Genomic DNA, 13,538 nt, shown 5'->3' with positions numbered 1-13,538 from the left:
ACCCTGTCAGGCCAAGAACTTGAAACATTTCAGTTCATACCTGGAAATAACAAAACATATATGTAAAAAAAAAAAAAACCAAAAAAAGGATAACGCATGGATGAAGAAGAACAAATGCCAGACCACTGCCACAGCAAAAAGAGCTCAGCTTGGCGTGTAGAATTCCTGATATGCTCGGAAATTTTCTTTGCAACAAAAGGACCACATTCATTTTCCAATACAGTCAACACCAAACATGGCTTGTTCTTACACCAAGATCTCCATAATCCATTGTCAGACAGACTGGAAGTTACTGAGCCATTTCTCATCATACATCTCTAAAGCATCAATCCTATACAAATGTGCAGGCTTTCAGACCAAATACTACTCTCAGCATTCTGGCTTTTTTTTAACTATTGACCTGATTTTTACAGGCAAAATCACTACAAGCAAAACCAATCAAGTATGGATTTCAAAGTGTCTTGTCAGTGAGTAGCTGAATGCTCTATCCTTCCCACTGAGGCTGAATTCTTGACTGACATTACAATTCCTATCACCAAAAGTCTGATACTTAACAGACTCGACTACTTGTGGACACCATACACAACTTTTGAAGTTCCTACATCATCATTTATGTTACATTGTCATTTGTTATTGCAGAAAGTGATTCTGGTATACATTTCTGTGAATTTATCATGACAAGTTTTAGGAAGAAGTGGAGAACAAGATGGTTAATACTTAGAAAACAGACAAAGTGCCAGAAAAGACAACTTCATAGAGAATTTCTAATCTGGTATTTTCTTTCTCTGATCTTTTCAGCCAGAGAAGATTTTTTTACAGAATGTTTTTGCTACAACACTCAGGGGCAGAGAAAAATGAAAACTTCTGTTCACATTTCAGCATCAGATTTTCCATGTACAACTACAAAGTACATAAGTATTAAATCACCTATAAAATTAGGAGACAAAGTCATTCTGGATTCACTGCATACTTCTAGGGTGTTGTTGGTTATTTTGTCATCTCAACTTATAATCAATCAACTTCAAAAAAGCAAAAATGCATCAGAACTGGATAGCTTTTTCACTGCAACCTATGGTCTAATTAATCCCATCTGCAATTCAACTGAAATGAATAGAAAAAGGCACATTGTTCTTCTCCTGAACACTGCCTAGCCTGGTGTCCAAGTCCCAAGACTATAAATATTGTGAACAATAACCCCATTGATAGGTGAGGCATTCTCAGGGAAGAATTATAAGAACTGCTCTGAATAATAAAAGAAGGAGCAGTAAGGGAGAAGCCATTTCCAGCAATCAGTGGTAGTGCTGCTCTTCCAGCATAAGCAGTAAGACAACACAGCAGTCAGGAATTTATGTTCCCTTACCGCGACACCAACATTAAGGTTCAAAACTTATCACTTATAGAAACCTGGAAAAAGACAACACAGTGATCTGTAGCACTGTCACTCATACCTTAAAACCTGAAGATTTTCAACTTTTTTGTTTGTTTTTTTTTTTTAATACTATCAAACTAGAATGTTAGTACTTCTATTTCTTCTGCTAACATGTGCATGGAAGCCACTATGCAGGTAGGAAACCCTGGTTTAGCTCCCTGGATAGCCAGGACAAACCTGTAAAAGAGATGTGTGGCTGAGCATCTAGTCCCAGTGCTTTCAAAGACCATTCCCCATGCGTGTCAGGAAGCATGCTTTTGTGATGCTTGATGTATGCAGTACAAATTAAAAAGTTATTCCATTTATGCAATTCTGTTAGCTAGAGCAACTTGCATAGGGTGTTTGCTTCTGCTCTGATATGGGTCAAGAACTGGCTGGAGGGCTGCGCCCAGGGAGTGGTGGTGAATGGTACCACATCCAGTTGGCAGCCACTCACTAGGGGTATGTCCCAAGGATCAGTGCTGGGCCCAGTCCCGTTCAATATCTTTACTGATGATCTGGATGAGGGGATTGAGTCCAGCATCAGTAAGTTTGCAGATGGCACCAAGCTAGGAGAGCTAGGAACAGGTGTTGATCTGTTGGAAGGTAGGAGAGCCCTGCAGAGGGACTTTGACAGGCTGGATGGGTGGGCAGAGGCCAATGGGATGAGATTGAACAAGGCCACGGGCAGGGTTCTGCACTGTGGACACAACAACCCCAAGCAGCACTACAGGCTGGGGACAGAGTGGCTAGAGAGCAGCCAGGAAGAAAGGGACCTGGTGGTGCTGGTAGATAGTAGCTGAACATGAGCCAGCAGTGTGCCCAGGTGGCCAAGAGAGCCAATGGCATCCTGGCCTGGATCAGGAATAGTGTGGCCAGTAGGATGAGGGAGGTTATTCTTCCCCTGTACTCAGCACTGGTCAGGCCACACCTTGAGTGCTGTGTCCAGTTCTGGGCTCCTCAATTCAGGAGAGATGTTGAGGTGCTGGAACGTGTCCAGAGAAGGGCTGGTGAGAGGCCTGGAACACAAACCCTATGAAGAGAGGCTGAGGGAGCTGGGGGTGTTTAGTCTGGAGGAAGCTCAGGGATGTTCTCATTGCTGTCTACAGCTACCTAAAGGGAGGCTGTCGCCAACTGGGGATTGGTCTCTTCTGCCAGGCAACCAGCAACAGAACAAGGGGACACAGTCTCAAGTTGTGCCAAGGGAAGTATAGGCTGGATGTTAGGAGGAAGTTCTTGCCAGAGAGAGTGATTTGCCATTGGAATGGGCTGCCCAGGGAGCTGGTGGAGTCTCTGTCCCTGGAGGTGTTCAAGAAAAGCCTGGATGAGGCACTTAGTGCCATGGTCTAGTTGATTGGACAGGGCTGGGTGCTAGGCTGGACTGGATGATCTTGGAGGTCTCTTCCAACCTGGTTGATTCTATGTATAGGCCAGAGGGCTACTCACACAAATCAAAAGTAATCCCTAAGTATTAGCAGCAAGACTAGAGACAGAATGAAAACATGAGGTAGTAGTGTTTAAAAATAAGTTGTTAAATCAGCTTCAGACAACTCCATCCTTTCCCTTGTCTGCTGGCCTCCAAGCAATGACTCAACTACTGGAAAATACATGGTAATGTTAACTGGCATGCAGAAGCACAGATGGAAAATAATTTGTCTTTAGTTGGGGTCCATGTAAGATAGATGGATATATATGCCTCCTTCCAAATGTTCTATCAGTTTTTATGTAAACAGAACATGATAGAAGTAGAGGAAGACAAGATTTTTTTCTAAAATTATGCTTAACATTATATATACTTCTATAGGATAATGTCATTTTAGAAGTCCCTTCTTAATGAGATCAGTCCAAGTGGTCCTAGCTGCAAGATGACAAATAAAGGTGTCCAACACTTCACACAATGCACAAAAGAAATGAGACTTTCTGTCATGTTGTCAGAATTGACCACACCTGTAATGCTTTTCTGATACAAACTGAAACTGAGAGGTGTTTAAGTAAGGTTGGCAGCCTAAAAAACAAAACCAAATCAAAACACTCACAGATAACAAAGCACTTCACAGAAGAATTGTCATTCAAAGAAGAATCTCAAAGGGCTGTCTTACTGCATGGATACAGAAAGAAATAGCATGGACCCAAATCTAAAAAGGTATGCCATTGTGCTAAGCACATACCAGGCACCCTGAAATATATCTGGCCTCCTGCTACTCTTTAGGGCCTAAGTAGAGTCTGAGTGGGGATTATATTCACAATTTCTTTCAAGATAAACAATGTTTATGAGACAAGTGGATTAATTTTTGGTTGAATTTTGTGACTAGAGAGAGAGAGACTACACACCATCCTCAGCTCACAAACACTGGCTCTATTGCTGACATAAATGCCATGTGATTTCCATATGTGCACACTTAAACCTTCAAGTGTTTCACATATAGTATGGATGACAAATAAAGACCTATAACTGCACAACTGCCCAGTTTCTTCGCTTTCCATGGCTTTGTTCACACAGAAGAAACATGCAAATCTTCCTGAAGTCTGCTCAGCCCTGCCAGCTCCTTCCATGCCTGTGATTATTGAGAGTACTCAACATCTCCTCATGTTGGGGTGCTGGAACGTGTCCAGAGAAGGGCAACAAGGCTGGTGAAGGGCCTGGAACACAAACCCTATGAGGAGAGGCTGAGGGAGCTGGAGGTGTTTAGCCTGGAGAAGAGGAGGCTCAGGGGTAACCTCATTGCTGTCTACTACTACCTGAAGGAAGGCTGTAGCCAAGTGGGGGTTGGTCTCTTCTGCCAGGCAACCAGCAACAGAACAAGGGGACACAGTCTCAGGTTGTGCCCAGGGAAGTACAGGATGGATGTTAGGAGGAAGTTCTTTCCAGAGAGAGTGATTGGCATTGGAATGGGCTGCCCAGGGAGGTGGTGGAGTCACTGTCCCTGGAGGTGTTCAAGAAAAGCGTGGATGAGGCACTTAGTGCCATGGTCTAGTTGACTGGCTAGGGCTGGGGGATAGGTTGGACTGGATGATCTTTGAGGTCTATGACCTCAGAAACCACTTGGCTTATAAAGACACTGCTGTTTTTAAGTGACTGCAGGAGGGATTTCTAGACAACACAGCCCTAAAGTAAAGCCTAAGACTGGGCTAGCATGTATTACAATTCATTGAAGATGCATTGAATTCAGTTAAAACATAGCACTCGGAAAGCTGACAATGTCTTTCTGTAGTTTCTACAGTGCAATTTCCAAAGGAAACAGCTTCCTAAGCGATAAAACCACTTGACAGATTGTATCAGACAGTTGTTTATTAGAGGTGAATGACCTTGCACTGACAGAGAATAAGCAAAAGCAACACAGAAGCAGTCTCTTGTGAAAGAATCAGAAGTTTCTCTTGCTGCTTTAAGAGGTTCCGAGGAAAGTAATTTTCTTCATCTTTAATATAGTGCCTGCTTACATCAATATTCCTAAATGTGTTTGTAAAAATTATTCTGCTTTGAAAGGCCACAGAACCATTAGCTCCTGATAACAGTTTTCAGCCATCTCTCTTTGAAACTGCACCCTTTTATAGTACCTTTAGCCAGGCAGCACCTCTTCCACTACCAAATGTTTCCATGTGGAAAATTCTTGCATGCATGAAATTCTCCTGTGTTTTTCATTTTGGTACTGGCATTTGAAAATAAGTGGAACTGTGTTTATGTGCAACTATTTAGAGGAAAAAAAAATTAGATACTTAGGTGCTTCCTTTACTTCTGTTGTAGAAATATTTACACCATTTGAAATCAACTTGCCACATCCAACAAGGAAAAGTAAGAATACAAGCACATACTACCTATGCATATCAATACATGGCTAAAACAAGAGTAGAGAGAGAAAGCAATTGACATCAGACACATTAATCTTTACTGTTCCTCACAAAGTCCAGTGCAAACCACTGCTGAACACTTTAAATGTTACACTACCATAGTGCAGCTGGGTACAGAAGATTGTGACTATTTAGGTCTGCCTAGTAAGCATTTGTCAGGCACTTCTCTTCCAAGAAGAAAATATTTTATCCAGGCAAGTTGTGAGATTTCCTGGTAAACCAAGTGACACAGTTATACCGTTCAGGCATCTTGCCATGTGAATTCTAGTGCATTATTCCAGTCATTACATCAGACACGCTAAAAAACTGCCAAAACTCTCAATGTGGTTTCATACGATTCAAAATGGCACAGGAAATTTGTGCTTCTGGGTAGTTTTTTGTCCAGCTTCCTAACTTTCCTAGCTTTGCAGCCTAGTCCTATATTCAGGGGAAGATTAAATGGCAATAAAATAAATAAATACACTTTAAAACCACACCAAAAAAAAACACCAAACTTTTGTTTTACACAAAACACATTTTGAACTATGTGTCCACTTAAGGGCAAACTTACCAGGGGGGTTAGAAGCCTTTCATTCTTTCTGTTAATGCCACCCAGCATGTGACTTGCTACATGACAGATGAGCACTTAACCAGAATTTTGTCCAAAGAAAGCTTGAGCCTGCAAGGTACAAAATAAGCAAACTTGAATTATTTTGTAACAGATCTCAAAATAATAATGCTGGCAAAGCAGACACAGCCAAGTGCCTCTCTAAACTCATAGCAGACGGGAAATGCAAAGAAACACAGTACAGAGCCAGCCAAACTCTCTGGGAGGAAGATGGCTCACATCCTACACATCTGTGCCTGGCACTGCACTAAACCACTCCCACTATTTCTTGCACATGTTTGCTTAACCCTCATAAAAAGTATTAAGAACTAAGACAAGTCCACCAGGCTCTATTCTACCCTGTGAAATTACATCTAATTCAATTTTGCCTTGTAAACATATCATCAGCACCTGGCCAAAGAAGTGTAAATAGAATCTATTTGGCCAGGGGAGTCCAAACATGCACTGTCTCTCCTATAAGAGTCAGTACATGGTTTCCTTGTGTCTGAAACTATGTCAAAGGATTTTGTATCCTTCTATCAGTATATGCCTGACAACTCATCCCCAGTGCTGCAGAAAGGAAAAAAAATCCTGTTGAATTTATCATTTGTACCAGATCACATCTTAATGCTGGGAATTTTCACCCTCCAGCAGGAGCTGCTAAAGGGCCATCTTTCTGGATGTCACTTAATAACATCAAGGATCAAGCTCTGGTCAAAGGACATTCCATAGGAAACAGAACCCACATATATCTAGCAAAAAACATTGGTTGCCTTAGTCTCTAGGCCATGGGCTGCTTCCAAGTCATATGAAAACTAATCCATCTGCAGCCATCCAGAGTTCCCATGGGCCTATTTATTCCATTCCTAGCTAATAATTCAAATTATCTGACTCTGGGTGGAGTAAATTACCTTATACAGAAACCGGTGCTGTCACACCAAGTCGTTTCTGGTCCTGGCAGAAATACTGGAAAGGTAGCTCAAACACCTCTATATTATACCAATCTAAATTACAATAGCTCAAAAGGCAAAGGATATTTCTGGTCTGAACAGACAAGCAGGAACAGGCCAGAGGATCCTTCAAGTTACACCAATTGAAGACATCTTTTCACTTTCAAAAATTGACTGCTGCAGAATTACAAGCACAGGAGCTGGAAATTCATTCCCCAAGACATGCTTCACCTCAGGCCTGCAGAAAGAGAAGCTGTTGTAGTGCTTATTATCTTGGCTTTCTATTATGAGAAACCCCCCTCTACATGGCTGACAATTACCAGCATAACATGTCACATCATATCATGAGACTAAGCAGGACTGGGGGGGTTTCCCCACTACACCCAGACAGAGACCAATAAACACTCATTCCATGACCTTATTTTCAACAAGTTTGTCAGCAGGCAAGAAATGAGAGGCTGCAAGCCATCAGCTGGCATGATTCCCCCCATATCCAGGGAACTGGGTGGTTTTCACTCATCCAGCTAGAGATAACACCAATGGTAAATTTGAAAAGTTTGGGAGAAATAGGGAGCAGCTGTAAAACTTTAAAGAAACTAACAACATTTTAGTAAGCTTTCAAATTCTTAACTTATAAAACATTATTTCCTTTAGAAACAAATTTAGGTGAGATGATCTTATGATTAATTATATGTCACTTGCTGCTCAGCTCTTTATATATATTGCCCTGACTTCTTACTCTTCTTGAGACCATTTGAAAACTCTGCCAGCTGTCCTAGACTTCCAACTAAAAGATTAACCTGGCCATACAAAGCATAACTGGCATAAAAGGAAAAAGTGAAATATCCTTCACCTAAAAAAAAACCCAAAACCAAACCTGAAATAACCAGTAACTAAAAAGCCCCATTGTCAGAAAAAAATGGATTATTAAAACTGATGGTTTTTTTCACCTGAACACAAGCAAGCAAAAGGAAATTTTGACTCTAAAAAACAAAAAATGATTGTTTTTGATGAATAGGGGGAAAAAAAAACTGTTGTAGCAACCTTTGAGTCTACATACAGATGCTGCAAAAGTTAAACCCAACTGAAAATAGTCTTATTAAACTTGCTTGACATTTCCTATTACTAGAGGGAGGGCCTATAATTCAAAAAAGCCTATAGCTCAAAAAAAGATGGGGTCACCTTCTTTTAAAGAACATCAACATTTCAAAGCCAAGAGACAACATAAAGATGTACAACATTGCTTCGAACTGCATATATCATACCTACACTGCAAAAATGCAGCCTCTTTTCAATAGAGGTTTCTCTGAAAGCAGATGCTTCCTTCAGAGAAAAATGTACTCAATGCCACACGTAATGGATTTGTCTCCAAGCATACAGTCCTATTCTTTGTCTGCTCTTGCATATATCCAGAGTTTTGATCTATATCACAGAAGACTGGTCAGTGTTTCTATCTCCACTACCCTTTCAAGAATAGAAGGAAGAAAGAAGAAAACAAAATATACCCACACATCATTTAATCACCTTTTAATATATTTTAAACACAAGTTAAGTTGGAAGTCTCAGTCCTGCAATCAGACCAAATAGTGAATCCTTTTCTCCTCACAAAGTGCAGCTAACTTGACTTGTGCTTTATGCTGGTGAAGGAATCCTTTCACTAAGAACAAGGCTGTGACAGACCCAGAGACTCACGTCACCATTTAAATGTCAGGTCTCTAGCAGAAATACTCCTTGCCAGCGTCCATCTCTGGGTTGATACATACTCCTTCTCAGTACAACTGAGTTCACCAGTGGCTCACCAGTAGGCATACCTCTGTCTCAGTGATGTACATACTACAAGAGAGATAGATGTGACGCATACCTATCACATCAAACATAAATACTTTCTTTTTGCATCTGGAGGCTTCGGAAAACTACGTTATAGATCAGTTTCTGGCAGCCTCCTCCAGCAGACATGGCTCTTGCTTTGGAAGATCCCTAAGTTATCATCTGGTTACACAACCATTTGCCTGAAAAGCATGAGCAGTCTCACACTGTAATGACAACTAGTTGGGAAGGAAAGCATGTTTTAATGCTATTTCCATAAACAAGATTTAAATAATAACAAATAAAGCAGAAAAATGATGTGAAGAAAACTAATGGCATTATCCTACTAGAGTAGGATAGATGAGCTTTAAAGCAAGCATAAAATGTACTTTATGCATTTTAACTTTCACCCTGTTAGAGCAACATGCAGGTGATGTCAGGCCTCATTTATTTGGAAGAATGTCACTAGTTTAACTTCATTCAGGGTTTAGATTATGTAATTAAAGCTGTATAAGATTATTATATTGGTTTAAGAAAGTTTTCTTGCAGTTTGCCCTTTATCAAGTGGGTAGCTTTTCTGTCCTCAAGCAAAACACCAACTCATACCAAAATAAGTGTCCATGGTGTTTAGTTACACTTGCACAACATTTTCATAGCCGTAGGACATGCAAATCAGAAAGCATTCATCATACTCTTCTTTGAGCTTTATATTACAGACCTCATTTGATTACAGTAACTAGATTTTGTTCTATCCAAATCAAATTAACTGCTTGCAATATCTTCTGCATGGAAAACTTTTGTCTTAACTTTAGTCTAATTTGACTGTCTGAAGCAACCTTCCACAGAGTTAGAGAGGCATTAAAAAAAAAAAGGAGAGAGAGCACACAACAGGACAACAACAAAAAAGACCAAGACCCTCCTCAGTGTCATATCTAATAGAATGGTATGGATATATTATTTTTATAGTTGCTTTATATTTGATCTAGTCATAAGACCCTAAGATATTGGAGGTTTTTGAACATGGCCTATTACTTTTGCTCAAATCTACTCATTAGCAATGGCAGCTGTGTCAATACATATTACATTAAAATATAGCCTAAGCTAGAACTCTTTCTTGTTAATTTAATTAGTTTGAAAATCCATGCCTTTTGGCATAAAATCTTATGTTGCACAAATGAAAACTATGCCTGTATCAATTTTAGGGGGGAAAAAAAAACCCCTAGGTGAAGATACATGCATCATATTCTTAATGTTTCTTAAATCTGATCATTATTTGTCATCCGTCTCCACTTGCATGGCTTTCCCTTTTACAGGGCAAGTGCGTGCATTCTCTCCACAGCACTGCAGTTACACTGCACTTGTAACTAACTTTAACATGACTACACCATGTCTAAAACCTGCAAAGATTTGTGGATGCACCTGACTTAGCAGTGTCCTTGAAGTTTTAACTAATCCTTGTATAAAATCATTCACTCAGGTAGATCTTCACAGGGACAAATCCAAGCAACAGAGGATGCAGAAATTGTGTCTTGCCAGATCATAATGCTAGAATAATGACATGCAAGTAGTGAATTATATTCCAAGAGAGAAGGCAGTGAAAGAACATGTATACTGAAAAGTATGGCTTCTTCCTCATAACTTTGTCCATAACGTTACTAAGCAACATGAATTTGCAAGCATTCTATTGCTGCAATTACAATGATCTCTCAGATAAAATTGGTACAGCTTCAATCTGCAATTTGAGTAATTTCTGAACCCTATAATCAGTTTTATTGGAAGAAGGGCTCAGACTGTTTAATTTCACAGAGAGTAAACAGACAGTTCATTTATATTGTTTCTCCTATTCTCTGCCTTTTCCAATATGAAATTAAATACATGTTTGCCTTTGTCCTCTATTTCCTGATCTATTAAGCAGTAGTTGCCTCGCCAAGAAATCTCAATATCCTAAAGAACTGAACCATGTTTTGCAGAAGTTATTGCACAATTGCTAGGTTAATGACAACTGTCTCACAGAAGCACAGTGAGAATACCACCCATGATGGCAATCACTGGCAGGTCATTCTGTAGTCTGGGAAGACATAGACTTGGCAAGCTGTATAATGTCCAAATACATCTGCTGGCCAGACACGGCATAGAGAGTTACATACTATAATCAGCATTGAGCAAGGGCACCATAAAGCAAATCAGTCTGTTTATTCTGGGAACTTATCAACAATAAGAACTGCATACAGAAGAAATTAGGCTTTATAGACATCCAGTGTACCATCATGCCATGTGGCAAGCTCATGTTTAATATCTTACATGAATTAAAGACTATAAACTTGATTTTGTGATCCTGCCAGGAACTCCCATCACCCTTTAAATCAATATAATTCACTCAATCTGAAGTACCTTACTTTCTAGTCTACCTTTAGCTTCCAGTGTGCACAACTGAAAAATTTCTCATGAAGATCCAGTTTTGGCAAATAATGGAAGGTGTCTCCATGTCTTCTCTACAAAAACCTTACAGAAACTGGAACAGATATAAAAACTTCTTGTGCATTTCACAGTTCAGGAAAACTCAGTGTCAGCGTAACACTTGCAGAACAGCACATCAGACTATGACAGTTCTTTGCCACTACAGTATAACATACATCTTTAAATGGCAAAATGATTAAATAAGACCTCAGAGGCTTGATCAGGCACACCTGAAATCAACAGGAGTTTTGCCTCTATTTCGGTGGGAAGAAGCTAGGAGTTGACTCCTATAGGCAAGGTTTACAGGGCTGTTAAATTCTTGGCAGCTCTCATTTAATAACAATGATAAGAAGGAATTGCTGGGTCCAGCCTGAATTCAAAGTCTGGCTTGAGATTTTCCTCTCATGTCCTGTTGAACACTGACATATTTTGAGAACTTGGATGCCTGTTGAGAGATCTAAGTTCAGCTGATGAGTGTCTTTGAAATTCCACTCCAAAATGTACACTAAAATCTACTACAGTCTATTAACACTCCATTCTTCAAACATAAGCTTCTCAGAAAAGTCTAAAGCCATAGACACATGCATTTGCTCTTAAAACTATTTTTTCCTTTTGAAAGAATTCATTAGTTCCATCAGAATGATAATTCCAGCACATCACTCAATGTATTCTGCTGCTTCTTCAAAACAAAATGTATGTAACATGACTGTTAACAAAAGCTCACAGCAAGAAGCATTATTTTAAAGTGTCTTGCAGCTGGGGAATTTCTGAATCACTGTACCAAGCTATTACAGCAGATTTTATCCTGTCTCTTGGGAAAATACAGAAGATTCACCCCTCCCTCTTTCCCTCATAGCTTTAATGAGCCTAACTCAGAAGTGACAGTATTTTATCTAACACAGCATCTTGTCAGACCCAAAATCTATTTTTCTATCCTCAATTTTATTACAGTCTGCTTTCATTGCATAAATTATCCTTAGTGATGTTTTCACAGCCTCTTACCAGTTGGGTATAAGCAGAACAATTAGGGGGAATAAAAAAAAAAATAGTTGTAATAATAAACTCTCAAAATTACTTTATAGTCAACCCTCCAATTCCATTTAATAGCTCTGTATAAACAGCATAGAGGTATAATGGACTTATTGTATTACCCATTAGTATCAGATTGCTGACAGTTACCTGTGATTCAAAGAAAAGCTGCAGTTTTTCCATCTATCACAGTAGTTGTCACATGGTCTAAAAATCATTTTACTTTCAGAAGTACTGAGAGTTACAACCACATGCTGACTTCCTCCCTTTTAGGCAGAATTGAACAAAGGATAGCTTACAAAATCCAACCCACTCATAAATCTTTTTTCACAGCTTTTGTCCAACACACAGCTATAATCTAAGCACTACTATATCCACAGCCAACTCATTGCCTAGCTAGGATACTCTCATCCTACCAACATCATCTTAGGAGATGCACTCTTTAACCTATTAAATAATTCCATCCTACTTCACACAGAATATTTAAGAGACAGACAGTCCTCAATTTAATCTGCAGAAGAATTCATATGCTGGCAAGGAAACGATTTTCTCCAGACAGGTATGTATGAAACACTTGTACAGAAAGAGATGGAACAGAAAGCACTTGCAATGATTGAGACATGCCAGGCTAAAAGCACATCAGAGTAATCCTGAATATTCAAGCAACAGATATTCTCACTTGCCCCATTAAAGCTGTTCCATTTTGCATGCAATATTAAATCATTTGGCCCAGAAATAGAAAGGATGGTTCAATACGAGAAAAAGATCTGAAAAACAGTTTTGTGTATAGCACGCTCCAGAACCAAGGAACCAAATCCAGTGTAGAAGAGTATCTTACCTTGGAGAGAAAGAGGTTTGTTCTAATCAATATTTCATTTCTTTTGCACTGTAGTATCCTGCAGTTCACTTACTAATCTGCTCCTGCTAGCTAGCATTTTTACAGTGATGAAAGTACAAGGGATTGATGGAGTTTCCAGAATTCATACTACAGCAGCAGTCAGAAGAAAGAAATTTTCTACGTGTCTGCATAGCTAGAACATTTAAAAGCCAGAGTGTCTCACTGACCCCTAACTTCAGCAGGAAATATCCTCCCAGAGTCAAAACCCTAGGCACATAAAGAGGTTTTAACTACCTTGCACAACTTATAACCTGTCTTCTCTTTAAAATCTTCATTATCCTCCCCAGGCATCCAGGTCCCAGATTTCAGCTGCTCTTAGTCAAGCTATGTTCTGATATAGCACAGCTGTGTAACAGGAACCAGGGTCCTGTGAAAACAGCTGTGAGAAAACAGATCTGTGCCTCCACCCACACACATCACACCCTTTGCATTTAAGTGCAAGCCTTTCTTCCTCACAGGGCTTGTGTGCATAGGTACACTGGGCCCTGGCCAGGATGTCTTCCTGCTCAAACTCAGATCCACCTGGGGAAGATGGACTATCATCATTCAAAGCCCAGT

General features: G+C 39.8%; 1 protein-coding gene across 1 annotated transcript in view; it reads right to left on the bottom strand.

Annotated features, from left to right (window-relative positions):
* NT5DC3 (5'-nucleotidase domain containing 3) overlaps positions 1-13,171 on the bottom strand; it is a 38,062-nt gene extending 24,891 nt beyond the window's left edge. The window contains exon 1 of the mRNA XM_064155442.1: positions 12,921-13,171. The gene's annotated coding sequence lies outside the window, so the exon portion shown is untranslated. The remainder of the gene's footprint in view (positions 1-12,920) is intronic.
* Positions 13,172-13,538: the final 367 nt, after the last annotated feature.

This window comes from Pogoniulus pusillus, chromosome 15 (genome assembly GCF_015220805.1).
Source record: "Pogoniulus pusillus isolate bPogPus1 chromosome 15, bPogPus1.pri, whole genome shotgun sequence".
Lineage (NCBI taxonomy): Eukaryota > Metazoa > Chordata > Aves > Piciformes > Lybiidae > Pogoniulus > Pogoniulus pusillus.
Note: the sequence above shows the minus strand (reverse complement) of the source record. Positions and strands in the feature narration are given on the sequence as shown.